The sequence below is a fragment of the Chlorocebus sabaeus genome, chromosome 13 (genome assembly GCF_047675955.1).
Source record: "Chlorocebus sabaeus isolate Y175 chromosome 13, mChlSab1.0.hap1, whole genome shotgun sequence".
Classification (NCBI taxonomy): Eukaryota; Metazoa; Chordata; class Mammalia; order Primates; family Cercopithecidae; genus Chlorocebus; species Chlorocebus sabaeus.
The window spans coordinates 83630468-83647816 of record NC_132916.1 but is presented as its reverse complement, the minus strand read 5'-3'; the positions used below and the strand labels follow the sequence as shown (position 1 = coordinate 83647816).

The 17349-nt window shown below is 37.0% G+C and overlaps 1 non-coding gene across 1 annotated transcript; it reads left to right on the top strand.

Annotated features, from left to right (window-relative positions):
* Positions 1-16708: 16708 nt before the first annotated feature.
* On the top strand, positions 16709-16918 carry LOC119625587 (small nucleolar RNA U3). Its single transcript, XR_005241764.1, has one exon. It is a non-coding gene; the product is annotated as a small nucleolar RNA U3 (small nucleolar RNA).
* Positions 16919-17349: the final 431 nt, after the last annotated feature.

Genomic DNA, 17349 nt, shown 5'->3' with positions numbered 1-17349 from the left:
GAAACCAGCTCAAGAGTTGCATTTTCAGGCTCCACAGAGAATACAACCATATCTCAGCTATATTAGTGATAGTCTGGCCTCTTTTAAACCCTCTCGGTATTGTTCACCTATTGCTCCACCGTGTGATTCTCATTATTGGTCTGACATTGGAATCACCTGGGGAGATTTAAAAATACAAATGGCTGAGTCGCACCCCAGACATTCTGATATAATGGATCTAGGATTCATCTTGGGAACTGAGATCTTTAAAATTCCCCTAAGTGATTCTAAGGTGTAGTAATGTTTGATAACCACTACTCTAGTAACTTCATCATGACTCTCGTTCTCCTCATCATTTTTTAAACCTTTTATCTTCAACATCATTTTTAAATAATTTCCACTTTTATTACAGATTAAAGGGTACAGGTGCAGGATTGTTACATGGGTATATTGTGTGCAGCTGAGGTTTGAGGTACAATTGATCCTGTCATCCAGATAGTAAGCACAGTCCCCAATAGGTGGTTTTTCAGCCCATGTCCCTCTTGCCCCTTCTCCATCTAGTAGTACCCAGTGTGTATTGTTCCCATTTTTATGTATATGTGTATTCCACTTGTAAGTGAAAATGTGGTATTTGGTTTTCTGTTCCTACATTTATTTGCTAAGGATAATGGCCTCCAGCTCCATCAATCTTGCTGCAAAGGACATGGTTGCATTTTTTTTCATGACTGCATAGTATTTCATGGTGTATATGTACTACAGTTTCTTTATCCATTCCACCATTGATGGTCACATAGGTTAATTCCATGGCTTTTCTATTGTGAATAGTACATCAATGAATATGAGAGTGCCTGTGTCTTTTTGTTAGAATGACTTGTTTTCTTTTGGCTATACATCCAATAATGGAATTCTTTGGTTGAATGGCAGTTCTGTTTTAAGTTCTCTAATAAATCTCCAAACTTCTTTCTACAGTGGCTAGTTTGCATTCGAGTTGCAAACTAGTTGTGTGCTTATACACGCCAACAGTGTATAAGCATTCCTTTTTCTCCCCAGCCTTGCCAGCATCTGTTATTTTCTGACCTTTTAATAATCGCCATTCTGGCTGATATAATGTCTCTGATGATTAGAGATGTTGAGCATGTTTTCATGTTTGTTAGGCATGTATCCATCTTCTTTTGAGAAGTGTCTGTTTATGTACTTTGCCCATTTTTTAATTGGATTTTTTGCTTTTGCTTGTTGATTTAAGCTCTGATATGGTTTGGCTATGTGTTCCCACCCAAACTCATCTCGAATTGTAATCCCACATGCTGAGGGAAGGAGATGTAATCCCCACGTGTCAAGGGAGGAAGGTGATTGGATCATGGGAGTGGTTTGCCCCATGCTGTTCTTGTGATAGTGAGTTCTCATGAGATCTGATGATTGTATAAGTGTTTGACAGTTCCTCCTTCACACAATTTCTCTCCTGCCACCTTGTGAAGAAAGTGCCTGCTTCCAGTTCTGCCATTATTTTAAGTTTTCTGAGGCTTCCGTATGGGTAACTGTGAGTCAATTAAATCTCTTTCCTTTATAAATTGCCCAGTTTCAGGTTTTTCTTTATAGTGTGAAATGGGCAAATACAATGTCCTTGTGGATTTTGAATATTAGACATCTGTCAGATGCATAGTTTGCAAATATTCTCCCCCATTTTCTAGGTTGTCTGTTTACTCTGTTGGTAATTTCTTTTGCTATACAGAAGCTCTTTAGTTTAATTAGGTCCTACTTGTCAATATTTGTTTTCGTTGCAGTTGCTTCTGGGGACTTAGCAATAAATTATTTGTCAAAGCTGATGAAGAGAGGATTGTTTCCTAGGTTTTCTTCTAACAATTTTAATGTTTGAGGTCTTACATTTAACCTTTAATTCATCTTGAGTTAATTTCCATGTATGGTGAAAAGCAAGACTTCATTTTCATTCTCCTACATATGGCTAGCCAGCTGTCACAGAACCATTTATTGAATAAGGGGTCCTTTCGCCATTGTTTATTGTCATTGATTTTGTTGAAGATCAGATGGCTGTAGGAATGTGAGTTTATTTCTGGGCTCTCTATTCTATTCCATTGGTCAACATGTCTATCTTTGTACTAGTACCATGCTGTTTTGATTACTGTAGCCTTATAGTATAGTTTGAAGTTAGGTAATGCAATGCCTCCTGTTTTGTTCTTTTTGCTTGGAATTAATTTGGCCATTCAGGCTGCTTTCTGGTCCATATAAGTTTTAGGATAGTTTTCTCTAGTTCTGTGAAAAATGACACTGGCAGTTTGATAGTTATAGAGTTGAATCTGTAGATTGCTTTGGGCAGTATGGCCATTTTAACAATATGGATTCTTTCCATCTATAAGCACGGAATGTTTTTCCATTTGTTTGTGTCATTTATGATTTCTTTGAGGAGTGTTTTGTAGTTCTCCCTGTAGAGATATTTCCCCTCCTTGGTTAGATATATTCCTAGTTATTTTATTCTTTTTGTGGCTATTGTACATGTGATTGCATTTTTGATTTGACTCTAAGCTTGAACACTATTGGTGTATAAAAATGCTACTGATTTTTGTACACTGATTTTGTATCTTGAAACTTTAGTGAAATACTTTATCAGTTCCAGGGGCCATTTGGCAGGGTCTTTTCAGATTTTCTACGTGTAGAATCATATAATCAGTGAAAAGAGATAGCTTGACTACTTTTTCTATTTTAATGTCTTTTATTTCATTCTCTTGCCTAATTTCTCTGGCTAGCACTTCCAGCACTATGTTGAATATGAGTGATGAAAGTGAGCATCCTTATCTTGCTCCAGTACTCAAGAGGAATGTTCCAGCTTTTGCTCATTCATCTATAGGTTTTTCATAGATGGTTCTTGTTATTTTGAAGTTGTTTCTTTGACAGCTAGTCTGTTGAGAGTTTTTATCACGAAAGCATATTGGATTATTTCAAAGGTGTTTTTTTTCTACATCTATTGTGATGACCATATGGTCTTTTTTTAAATCTGTTTATGTGGGGAATTCCATTTACCAATTTGGGCATGTTGAACCAGTCCCTACACCCCAGGATTAAAGCCTACTTGATTGTGGTGAATTAACTTTTTGATGTGCTACTGAATTTAGTTTGCTAATGTTTTGTTAAGGATTTTTGTATCTATGTTTATCAGGGATATTGGTTCAAAGTTTCCTTTTTTCATTGTATTTTTGACAGATTTTCGTACCAGGCTGATGTTGGCTTCATATAGTAATTTAGGGAGGAGCCCCTACTCCCTGATTTTTTGGAAGAGGATTGGTATTAGTTTTTCTTTGTACATGTGGTGAAATTCAACTATGAGTTCATATGGACCAGGGTTGCCTTCGGTTGGTAGTGTTTATTTTATTTTTTTAATTACTGATTTAATTTCTGAACTTGTTATTGGTCAGTTCAGGTTTTCACTTTTCTCCTGGTTCCATCTTAAGAAGTCCTTTGTTTCCAGGAATGCACTGATTACCTCTAGAGTTTCTAATTTGTGTCCTAAGTAAAGTTGTTAATACTTTGAGAGTTAAAGTATTCTTTAAAACTCAGAATACTCTGAGTTTCTTTTGCATTTCTGTGGGAATTGTTGTGATGTCATGTTTGTTATTTCTGATTGTGCTTACTTGAATCTTTTATTTTTCTTTATTAATCTAGCTAGTGATCTATCAGTGTTGTTAATTTTTTGAAGAACCAAATCTTGGTTTCACTGTATGAACTGTTGGGTCTTGATTTTGTTCAGTTCTTTGATTTTAGTTATTTCTTTCTTTCTATAGCTTTGGGGTTGGACTGCTCTTTTTTTTTTTTTTTTTTTTTTTTTTTTTCCTAGTTCCTCTAGATGCAATGTTAGATCTTAATTTGAGATCTTTCTAACCTCTTGATGAAGGCATTTACTTCTTATAAACTATCCACTTAACACAGTTTTAATTGTATTTCAAAGATTTTGTTAATTTGTGTTTCTATTTTCAAATAATGTTTTGCTTTTTCTCTTATTTTGAATTTATTGAGACTTGTTTTATGGCCACGCATGTGGTTGATCTTAGAATACATTTCATGTGCAGATGAGAAGAATATATTAGGTTGGTGCGAAGGTAATTGCGGCTTCTGCCATTGAAAGTAATGGGAAAAACCACAATTGCTTTTGCATCAACCTAATATAGTCTGTGGTTGTTGGGTGGAGGATTCTGTAGATGTCTATCAGGTCAAATTAATCAAGTTTTGAGTTTAAGTCCAGAATTTCTTTGTGAATTTTCTACCTCAATAATCTAATGCTGTCATTGGGGTGTTGACATCCCTCACTATTATTGTGTGTCTTTCTAAGTCTTTGTATAGTCAAGAAGAACTTGCTTTATAAATCTGGACGTTTAGTGTTGGGTGTGTATATAGTTAAGATAGTTAAATGCTCTTGTTGAATTCAACCCTTTATCATTATAAAATGCCCTTCTTTGTCCTTCCCAATTGTTGTTGATTTAAAGTCTGTTTTACCTGATATAAGAATAATGACTCCTGCCCTTCTCCATTTCCCATTCATATGATAGATCATTCGTCATCCCTTTACTTTGAGCCTGTGGGTGTCTTTACATGTGAGATATGCCTCTTGAAGTTAGCAGGGAGATGGTTCCTTTTGTCCGTGTGTATGTGTGTGTGTGTGTGTGTGTGTGTGTGTGTGTTATCTGGCTTATGCCTCTTAAGTGAAGTGGTTAGATCCTTTACATTCAGGGTTAGTACTGATTTTGATCCTCTTTGTGTTGTTGGCTGTTCATTTTGTAAACTTAATTGTGTAATTGCTTTATATTGTCTGAAGACTATATGTTTGAGTGTGTTTCTTTTGTTGCAGGTTTCAATCTTTCGTTTCCATGTTTAGCACTCCCTTAAGGACCTCTTGTAAGGCTGATTTGGTGTCAATGAATTCCTTTAGTGCTTGCTTATGGGAGAAAGCTTTTACTTCCCATTTGCTTATGAAACTTAGTTTGGTGGGATATGAGATTCTTGGTTGGAATTGATTTTCTTTAAAAATGCTGAAAATACGCTGGGCGCAGGGGTGCACGCCTATAATCCCAGCACTTTGGGAGGCAGAGGTGGGCAGATCATGAGGACAGAAGATCGAGACCATCCTGGCTAACACTGTGAAACCCCGTCTCTACTACAAATACAAAAAATTAACCTGGTGTGGCGGCATGCACCTGTAGTCCCAGCTACTCGAGAGACTGAGGCAGGAGAATCGCTTGAACCTGGGAAGCAGAGGTTCCAGTGAGCAGAGATCACGCCACTGCACTCCAGCCTGGGCGACAGAGTGAGACTCCGTCTCAAAAAAGGGAAAAAAAATGCTAAAAACAGACCCCCAATCTCTCCTGACTTGCAAGGTTTCTGCTGAGATATCTGCCGCTAGCCTGATGGGGTTTCATTTGTAGATAATCTTACCTTTGTCTTTAGCTGCCTTTAATATTTTTTTCCTCTGTGTTGACCTTGGCAAATATGACCTTGGGGATGGACACATTATGTGGAATCTCACAGGGGTTCTCTGTATCTCTTGATTTTGTATGTCCTCCTCTCTAGCAAAATTGGGGAAAGCTTCATAGACTATATCCTCAAATATATTTTACAAGTTGCTTCCTCTCTTTCAGGAATGCCAATAATTTGCCGATTTCATCTCTTTACACAATCCCACATTTCTCAAAGGTTTTGCTTATTTTAAAAAATACATTTTTTTTCTTTATTTTTATCTGACTGACCTGGTTTAAAGAACTGGTATTCGAGGTTTGAGATCTTTTTCCTTAGCTTGATCTATTCTGCTGTCATATGCTTTTAATTGCATTATGAAATTCTTGAAGTAAATTCCTCAGTTCCGGAAATTCAGTTTGGTTCTTTCTCAAAATGGCTATTTCACCTTTCAGGTCCTGGATCATTTTACTGTTTGTTTTGTTTTGTTTTTGCATTCCTTGGTTTGCATTTCAACTTTCTCCTGGATCTCAGTGAGCTTCCTTGCCCTCTAGATTCTGAAGTCTATGTCTATTATTTCAGTCATCTCAATCTGGTTAAAAACTATTTCTAGGGAATTAGTGTGTTGTTTGGAGACAGGGAGAAACACTGGCTTTTTGAGTTGCCAGAGTTCTTGCACTGATTCTTGCCCATACGTGAGGGCTGGTGTTCCTTTAACTGTGATGTAAGTCGAATATAGTCAATAGGCTTCTTTTCTGGGTGTTTTCAGTGGGCCAGCACTCTGCGGAATCTTTATTTGTGACTGGAATTTTGCCTTAGTTTTCACAGGTGCTGTATACTGGTGAAGTATTTTGGTGGTGTATTTTGGACTGAGATCCAGTTGGTGGCGCTTGAGATTACTGGCCTATAGATGGGCTGTTAGTCGCATGGCTCTGTTGTATTTTGGCACAGTTGACAGTCGTGCCCTGTGGCGTGGGGAGAAAGAAAGAACCCCTTCACTTGGTCCACTCCTGAGCATTGGAAGAACCCCCTCTGATCACTGGCTCTATATCCATGTTTCTTTTGTTGCTTGTTCTGGTCTGTAGGGCTCCCTCAGTCAGGAGCCACAGCTGGTAGACACTTATACCCTTCTGGCCTGGCCCTGCAAAGGGAGGAATGCTTCGCTCCCTTGCAGGCCCATGAACGTGGGCACCTCACGCCTGTCAGTGTTCTGAGAGTGAGGGCTTCCCCTTGCTTGGGCGCCATCCAAGCCAGTGTCATAACAGGCTACGAGCAGCAGGCGTGAACGGAGTCGCCTAATCTAGCGACACTCCTGTCCACAAAGTTCCGACAGAATCAGGTCCGCTGTGCTGAAAGCCACAGCAGGTGTAACCCGCTGGGTCATGTGCGGTGGAGGATGGGTGGAGTCGCCTGCTCCGCAGAAGGAGGGGCACCGGCAGAAGTGAGGCCATTGTACTTGAAGCTGGCTCAAGGTGGTGAGGCAGACTGGAGCAATCTTACTGCTCCTGGACACCATGACTGTGGCCTCTATTGGGGCTATGGCAGCTGGTGCCTGGCTGCACAGTGTCCAAGCCCGTGGAGGACCCTGTGGTCTTGAGTGTTGTAGCCGCAAAATTTCCGACTGCTCTCTCTGTCAGTCTAGAGGCCCCCGGAGCCAGGGAGATTCTCCTGTTCCCAGGCATGCACAGGTCCCTTTGGGAAGTGTGGATCCCTGGGGGCTCTCACTTAGCATTTCCCTGTTAGGGCTGGCCCTGCGCCAATCCCCGATGGGTTGCAGCTCAGCCTCGTATTTCCCTATTGTCAGTGTCCCCTCACTCCCTTGATGGGTCCGGAAATGGTTTCTTAGATGGTCGGCTGGCAGAGTCAGTGTTTATTATTTCATTTCCTCTCCGTGAGAGCCATGCACACCAGCTGTTTCTATAATAGTCCACCATCTTGATTCTCCACGTCATTTTTTTCACACTGAATTTCGCTCTCCCTCATTTCGTCAGCTTCCATTTGTCTGCTACAACTTTTTAAATATTAACTTCCCTTTATGTGGTTTTGTGTTTTCACAACTAAAGCTCTCAGTGAGGAAAAATATATGATCAGAGTCAATCAGCTACAGCCAAGGTTTTAGGGGTTAAAAATCTGAAAGAAGAAGTTGAGGCACAAGATATGATTTTAAAGAGTTTACTTAAGCCAAGTAACGTTAGGACAGTTGCTTGGGGAACACTTCCAACTTACCTTGAGAAGTGTTCTGGAGAACAAAAGAGAGGTTTGAGCTTTTAAAGAAAAAAGGACAAATCGGGAGAGGGGGGATTACAAAAGTTGTGTTTCAGGAATTCTCATTGGTTTAAAGATCTATAACACTGATTAATAATTGGCTAGACATTGTTGAAGCACAGCGTGTAAGTTTTGGTGCCCAGCATATGACATCACTAGGTTAATTTATAAGTATTGTGGCAGTATTCAGTCTAAAGTCCATACAGCCGGCGGCTTCAAGAGGATGATTACTCAGCTCAAGGGGGTTAGTGAGATGTGACTCTTACCTCATTCTTATGCCTCTCTGGGCCCGATAATTTAAAGGGGGCTGCATTCCTCAGATAAAAAGTTTCTTTTCTTTCTCAGGGGACAGAACAAAAACCACATTAATTTATGGTCAAAGAATAGCTCGTGGTCGCTTTTGTCAGAAAATGGCTGTGGATATGGTAGGCACTCTGAGTCAATAGACTTCCACATGGCCAATATTTACTCACTTGATATGTAAAGAGGTCTCTCTAATGACAATGATATGTAGAACAATTTTTGAATGCTTCATATGAATTCAGGTGCATATTATAATAGAGGAAAGTAACAGTTAAAATTTGAAAGCATTTTCTTATTTTAATCTACTTTGAGATAGTTGTAAAGTAAGATTTTTTTGCCCATTTCTGTTAGCATATAAGAAGGAATATTTTGTTATTTTTACGAAATTGGCTTAATACTAACATACTGACAATGTATAATTCTTGTTTTTAATAGAATCCCCATTGCGCCTTGGGAGAATCACTGATTATTGCAGGATTCACAGAGATTCCTTTCTTTATTTATCCCAGGGCTTTTACTTGTAAACCTATTTAATATAAAACATACTGCATTGGAGATGATTCCAGAAAGCTCTATTTAATGTTGATTCTGAAATTCTACCATGATGTGGCCAACTGAGAAATGAATCAAAGAAATCTTCTGAAGCTTATCACTTTTCATATCAAATGGATGAACTGTGTACATGTTAGAAAAATATCTGCTACTCTTTCTGTGGTTTAGTCTACTGGTTCTGAGGACTACTTGTGTCACCATTTGATTATCCCTTTCTTCAAGGTGAAATGTACAAACCAATTATATTATTTTAAAAGAGAAGCAACAGAGGAAATAAATGTTCAGTTTCACTATATTGCATCATTTCACATGGCTATTTAGGGGAAGAGGAACAAAATGTAATATAGTCCCTTTTATAAAATTATAAACTAAACTATATACATAAATATATACTGAAAACATGTTGCTTACTTTACTTCTATGATTTTGAGAACTTTTGTTGTTACATTTCTCTTCTAAATTGTTTTGTTGTTGCTTTTGTCATGTGAATGTTTAGTATGATTCCACAGTAACTATTTAATTCTGATCAATATAAGATTTGTCTTTGGTTGCAGGTCAACAAATATTTGGTTATATTTCAGAATGCTTTTTCAGGATTTAGTAAATACAGTTCTATGGCTTTGATATAAAGCAAATGGAAATATATTGGTAACACAAGCTTAACAGAAAATAGAATGCCATACTCTACTTATGCATAATACTATGATCAGGAGGCTGCCTATATCTCAGATGAGGAAAGTGATGAACTATACATCAACTCTTTACATTACCTTTTCAATCCTTACACAGTGTTAAGACAATGGCAGACATTAATTTGACAATATACAGTGTTCCAAAAGATACTGCAAACATTATATATATGCACATTACATATTTATAATTGTATATTCATTTTCTCATTCCCAATATATTTCTTGAGCATCTACTATGTTCTAGGAAGTACATTCTAGGAATCAGTTTATCTGAGACAACAAAACAAATGAGGTCTGTGCCTTCCCAGAGCTTATATTCCAGAGGGAAAATCAGGCAGTAAATGAATTAAAAATAAATTAACAAAATAAATAAATTATAAATTCTATGAAGTAGATTAAAAAATGGTGAAGAAATTTGGGGAAACCAGATAGAACAGTGAAAGGACATCTTAAGAAGTGATATGTGAGCTGCACTGAAGGCAAACAAGGAACCAATTAATTATACATAGAATTCTGGGAAGAACATTTATAAAAGAAGGGATAACAAAAGCAAAAATGGAGAGATGGAAATAGTTGGGATGTCCACAAAATGGAAAGTATATCAGTGTAGCTGGAAAATAGGAAGCCAGGAGAAGCGTGGTTAAATTGTTGTTGGAGTCAGAGTCAAGAGCCAGAGCCTACAAGACCTTGTAAGTGATGTTAGGAATTTGTACTGATGCAATACAGTGTGCCATGAAATGATTTTAAGCGGAAGAAACCTGGTGCAATTTATTTAAAAAGCTTCCTTATTATACCTCTGGAAAATATTTTTTATTAAATTAGTAAAAAAATAAATAAATAGCTGGTTAGTAGGTAGAGCAAGATTTCATTGATATCCACTCTCCCTTTCTTCCTTTGAATAATAGAATGCTTGAGTTTAGTTGAACAAACATCTGTCCAGCTAGAGATTATATATCTCAAACTTTCTTGCAAGTAGGTATGGGAAATTGTGTGATTCCTGGATCACATAGCTTAAAAAGGAAATTGTGCTCCATCTTCTCACTTTCTCCTTAATGATAGAAACACAGAGATTTTATAATAATGGCCAACTTCGACCATACAGACAAGGAAAACCTACTCTGGAATGGTGGAGGGAAATGAATCCGATGCTTGGATGATTTCATAGATTAGAACTGCCTATTTATCCTGGACCTCTTGCCTACCTGTGGATTTTCACATGCAAGAGATACAACATTTTATTATTTTACTTGAACCACTACTATTTTGGGTCTCTGTGACACCAACTTAGTCCATACTTATAAATGTAGCCCAAAATAGCTGTTATGAGAAATTAAAATAAAAATAGTTACTAATAAGGGACTTTGCTTAACTTTCACAGTATAAATACAGCTTACCAGTTCAGTCCTTGTTTACTAAGAGGTTAGATGATTATTTAATAGGACTGCACCTTTAATTTAGGTTATCTATTCAATGAAACAACTGAACTTTCAGGTAGGAACTAGAGTTAATATAGTAGATGGCAGCCTATCCCTAGGATCTCTATTTAGGGGTGCATAATAGTATCTTAATGCGTTAATCTGAGCTTTCCCAAATTCTGTTTGCCAAGCCAAATATTTCACAACAGAGGTTTTCGTGTGTGTGTGGTTTTTTTGAACTGTCACTCTCCAGTGGCTTCTTCTAAATGCAAAATGGACAATCTGCCTCAGGCTTCCTAGAAACCCACTGTATCATTTAGCCTAAATAACTCCAGTTTGATTTTATTTTTTTCCACACAGAATAGTGCTATAAGGCAATAAAAATTGCTTGGGGTCAAAAACAATACACTTAAAATAACTGGAAAACATGTAGAACATACAGAGAGGTCAATGTGCACAACAGGATTGTGGCCAGTCACATGTATTTAAATCATGTAAAGAAAAACTGTCGTATTTGAATCCCAGTGAGAAGTAGGGAGTGACATTATTACTAAAAACAAATCTAGTATTAAGCTACTTATCTATTTTGAGCCTGGAAGAATATCATTTTAAATTCAGATAACCACTTGAGGAACAAAATTGTGTAGTCGTTATAGAAATTCCATTGCCATATTGATATTTACTCTTTTCATTTCTTTGACAATGTATGCTTAAATCAGACTTCATCCAAAGTATAGAAGCTTAAAATTTTCACACCTATCTAAGGCTCTGCAGCATTCATATAAAATGCATATAGGGGACTAATTGGCAGGGAAGAGAGCCAAGAGCTTGGGTGGCATTACCTTCCATGAGGAGCAGATGGCTACCCACCTGGGGAGCTGTAATATGCACTTAATTGAAAGGAAGTCAGAGTCAGTCAGCAGAGATCACATTTAGAGTAAGCCATACTACTCATGATTTCATAGTCACTATTGTTTTACTTCTGATGTTCACTGTCTTTTTTAGCTTTAACTGTATAAATGTTACATAGAAGGCAATGATATTGTATTATTACTGCATATGAATGCAGTAGCATTGCAAAAGAATGAAAGATTTTTCATACTTTCATCTCTAGAGGATGCTGTAAAAATTCCAAAAGTCTTTTAAGAAATTAAAGTAGCCAAACTGTGTGAAACATTAAATTATACACAACAGACACTTAAATAGAATACTTATGAGGAAATGAATGTTCTGATTAACTGGGTTTTTGATGAATTGAATGATCATCTATCATGTCCTGATGGGAAAGGCACTGTGCCCAAATATTATTAAGCATAAAGCAGGAACTCAAAAGCATATTATTTAGTTTAGATAAATGAAAAATCATTTTTGTTTTAATTCTTACTATTAAACAATTGTTTTCTAAAATCTAAGGGAAGAATTCCTTGTCTAAGTGGAGACCTTGATTATCTGCATCATTATTAAGACTTTTCAGTGCCTCTTGGTAACCATTTTGAGGACTAATCCTCATTTGTACTGTTGGAATTCAGTTCAGTAAACAGTTTGAGCCATTCCAGGTCAGGCAGGATGCCCAGCATAGAGGTTTCTGAGATGATTGGACAATTTCTATCCTCTAGGAGCTCATGGGCTTTTGAGTCACAATCAGAGCGTCCTGATAGAAACTTTTATGCAAAGCCCTCTCCAGCATGGATTTGATTCCTGTTATTATCTCGGCCATTCTCCAGCTTAAAATTCTTCAAGAGTACCTCTTGCCTTTCTAATAAAAGCCAAACCCTCTAGAATAATGCAGTGCTCAGATATTTCATAACTATTCTCAGGTCTATAAAAGAAAACTGGTCTTTGAGTGGTGACTGAAAATTGACGTGAAGAAGAGTCAAGGATAAGAAGTTCTCAAAATAGGACCAAAGAAGGTATTGTTAGATATCCCCGCTACAGCAATCTTGGCAGTGGAGGCAGTTTCATACTGTCAGTTTTGCTGTAATGCTGCATATACTCTCCTGAAAGTTATCATGCTATACAAAACTGTGCAGCAAAAACCAGACATTCAACACAAAAACTTCATCAGTCATACATTAAAAATATAAGAACTTAATAAATATGTTAGCACAGTTTTATATATACTAAGTGGTTTATGAATACATAAATTCTATAATAAAATGCAATCTTAAGACCTGAAATTTTCTTATTTCAAAATTAAGCCATATTAAGAATAGCTTTTAGGTTATTGTGAGATGGTAGAAGGTGGATTCTCAGAAATCAGATGAAATTTGTAACATCAGATGTGGACATATGTGACTCACAGCACACATAGTGAACTGAGGTAGCTAGTGGAAGTTTGAGATGGGTGACGTCTGAATTTTGCATATTCTTATGCAGATGGGTTCAGCTGGGTGCAGTTTCTTTTTAGTTCTCCTGGTGTTTCTGGCAGAGGAATTCCCACAGAAGCAAATGTGAAATTTGCATTATGCTTAGATTGTTCCCAAATATCTCAATTACACTGAAACAAATTCATGTTATCAGAGCAAGCATTGTAGCAGAACTGACTGTATTTTGTGATTTCAGGTATTTGAACAAGTCACTGAGCCACCTGCTCATGAATTTATAACATTTATTTCATAATTAGGAATAGAAGGCTGAAGATGCTAAGCTGGCCTAGAAGAATACTTGAAATTCTTTCATATAAAGGGCAGTAAGTCAATTAATGCAAAAGTGCCCCGATGGATGTCAGTGCTTTGTGAAATAGGAATAGGAAACAGGAGGGTGCAGATCTCTGAAGCAGGAGATGGCAGAGCATAGCCATCAAGTGGGTGTGGCAGCAGAAGAGGAACTTGAGATGAAGAGCGGAACATGTCCTGTCATCCTAACTGTGCGAAGATTTGTTTCTGCTTATTTTCAACCAAGTGGAAATAAAAATAACCTGCTCTCAGAGGTATTTTTGTCATCAGCAGCTGCAAATAAATGCAGCTCTGTTTTGCATGATTTATAAAAAATTTTGCATGTTTTAAGATACACATCATTACAAAAGTGATACTCCTCCCCTACCCCGACAAGGATACATCAATCGAGGTGTACAGGACTGGGTCTACAAAACTGCCTGGAAAGATTCCCCATAGTTGCAGCCAGGAAAACATGACCTTGGCTGTCAAGAAGGAGGGGAGAATACAGGATCTGTGACAACATATTTTAAGCTGCTTAATCCCTTCACATATAGCTATAATACCTGGCTCAACGTGATGATATATTTCCTTTAAATACTTATCTGAATCATATTATTTTGGAAAGGTGTTTGAAACATGAATAGAAACCAAGGAAATTAATATTATGAGGGATAGGATGGAATTGTATAGATTTTTTAAAAGGAAATAAAACACATAAATGGCCTAAAATCATGTAAACTGGCTTTAATTTAGTAGCAATGTGGCTACCAGACCATGTGAAGATGAATACAACATACACAGAAATATCATCAAAGTACCTTATTTAAAGTTTAGTTTCTTAATATACTCAACAAATACTTTTCTTTGATTACTATGAGCTTATTAATTATGCAAGATTTTAAAAAGTATCATTTAAAATCTTTACTCACTGATTTTTTAAAGAAATTACTTCTTATATCCTAAAATATAAATTGCATATCACTACTACATACATTATGACAGATGGTAACATCAAAAAAATTAATAAAAATAAAAGTCTGTTTATTTTTTTAAAATTGACTGTCTACACATATTATTTTACCCCAATGTTGTTTTTTTTTTTTTTCTGATTTATGCAATATCTCTCTTTTAAAATAGCTTTTATTTTGCTAGGAAGATCTGTTGTGCATATTTCCCACAGAAATATTTCCTAAGTTATGCTAAACCTTGAATGTAGCTACATGTATCACAGGGAAGTGAAGAAGTAGAGTATTATGAGAGAACTAACATTTGCTCCAGCATTTGAGATGTAAGACATTTTGGGATCAAAATGGGATCCACAGGCACAAGATTCCATCAAGGAAATAAAAGTGAGGTTGTTGAGTCAATATTACGTATCATTGCAGGCACAGAAAAAAATGGTGTTGCATCCACAACTGATTTTTTATTAATACTTTCTAAGATCTATAAAAGCAAATAAATGTAGCAATGATATGAAATGAAAACCAACTACCCATTTAAGTCATGCTCACACCACATAGTAGTTATGATGAAAGAGCAAACCTGCTCTGAGTTTTTGTAAAGCAGCCTCTAGGAGTTTAAATAACCCTGCCTGAGAAGATTAGGTGGATAAATACAACACACACACACACACACACACACACACACCATTAACTCTATATGAAAAATAATAAATTCTTTAAATTCAGCATTCAAAACATAACTGGTTGGTTGCTAAGTTATAGACACATGGACCAAGGAAGCATGAGGATTCACACATCTGAAAAGTCAATATTGAAAACAAACTAACAAAACAAACAAAAAATAAATCTCAATGTCTTTCAAGTAACTACTGATGGTGATTCTAAGCTGTTTCCAATTCACCTTTTTTTTTTTTTTTTAACTTTCTAGGATCAGGGAATAATGAATCTTAGCAACTGTTATAGTCCAATCTGCTTGTCAGATAGATGTGGGTACTAAGAGAAAGGTTAAATGCCTTGTTTTATGACATACAATGATTAGTTAGAGAGCTAGGATTAGAACCCAGATGCAATTCAATTCCCTAATTTCTTTAGTATGTTAAAGTCAATTTTGCTGGGCTACACAAGAGCAGTTGTGACAGTTAGCATTACATGAAATATCAGCAAGAAATTGATATTTTAAAACCCCAAACCTCACAATGGGTAGTAATCAGACCATCAAAATACATGGGTTCTCTTTGCATGTCTGCCTCATGTACTTGGAACATAAGAAATGGGGCAGTAAAATATTAATATTGTAAAACACTTAGGGTTACACAAATAGAAGAAAAAACACTGAAATATGAAAATATATCAGATCTCTCATGATGAGGCCAGACTCCACTCCTGGTTGTCTCCTGCTGGAAGAGTGGGCTAGGATTCAGTCACATAGAATCATCTAGCAGCAGGATCCAGCTGGGTATACAGCTCTGTTGCTAAATTGAAGGCAAAGTTAGAGTCCAGTCCCACTTTGTTGGATTCTTGTTTCATTGGTTTGGGGAACATTTAAATAAAGAGAGTCTGGGATTTTCTTAAATGCAGAAGGCGCCTATGATTTCCTATTTTTAAGATCAGAGATTCCAGTGTCTCTATAGGATTCTGCAGCTGGTTGACTGCTGAGCAGTGAAGTAGTGAATCAGGGACAACAGCTTTGCCTAACAAATGGCACCTTTTCTAGGTGCATGATTCTGCCATGTGTTTGCACATGCTATGTCAGCACCTTGAAATGTTCACCTCCCTATATGTCACCTATCTATTAACACTCCTACTGTCACCACCAAACTTCTAAGATTGCCTGGCTTAACTGTCTCCCTTTTTATGAAACCTCCCATAACTGCTTTGGACAGAAGTAATTGCTCCCTCATTTGTGATACCATAGAACTTCGTTTTCACCTCTGTGGTAAGATTTACCTTTATACATTGTAGTTGCCCCTTCATCTATGCCAGATGTATAGGAGCTATGGCCTCTCCACATTTGAAAGTAAAGTGCCTAGAATAGCACTTGGCTAACAGCATGTATTAACGAGGTATGTTGAATGAATGAATGAAAGTTTGCAAGGTCATTCTGGTTTAATCAACACTTATGCACCTGGTCTTATTCTCTCCATTGTTAATCTTTAAAAAAACAAACAAACAAACAAACAAACAAAAACTTCAAAAATAGTTTTGCTGATTTAAAATGTAATTATTCTATCAGTTCACAAATACTAATTAAGTACTTATTATATGCCAGGAACTCTGGTTGGAGCAGACTTATTTTAGGGGACAGGTCAGAGAAGAAATGGTAGAAAGAATAGAATTGTAGATCAGGAGCACATGGGGAACTATGGGAGGAGTTTTAATAAAGAGGCAATATGATTTTACTGGCACTTTAAAAAAAATACTTGTTTCTAAAGGTTACACTTTCAGGGATCATTTCTATATTTTGTTCCTAGAGAAGATTCTCTGAATGTGCAGAGCACCAGAAACCATGACGAGGATGAGAAGGTGCAGCATTCTTTCCTAAATGTGAAGCCAGCTCTTGGTGTTGCTTCAACTGCCATTTGCCATTAATGATAGTTCTTCTTTCCCACTGGGAGAATAAAAAGGAGAGCTACAGTCCTTTATATATATATATGTGTGTGTGTGTGTGTGTGTGGGTGTGTATATATATATTTCTAACTGCTATGTGGGGAATAGGCCATAGTGGAGGAGTGGAAAGCAGAAAGACCACTTAACATATGCACTAGTTTTCTAGGAATTCTGTAAAAATGTACCACAGTCTGAGTGGCTTAAACAACAGAAATTTGTTGTTGAAACTCCTGGAGGCTAGATATCTGAGACAAAGGTGTTGGTAGAGTCAGTTCCTTCTGACGGCTCTGACGGAGACTGTTCTATGCCTCTCTCCTAGCTTTCTGGTGATCTACAGACAATCTTAGGCATAGATGCATCACTCTGGTTTCTATTTTCATCTTCTCATAGCATTCTCTCGGTGTGCTCATCTGTCTCTGCATCCAAATTTTCCACTTTTATAAGGACACCAGTCATATTGGAC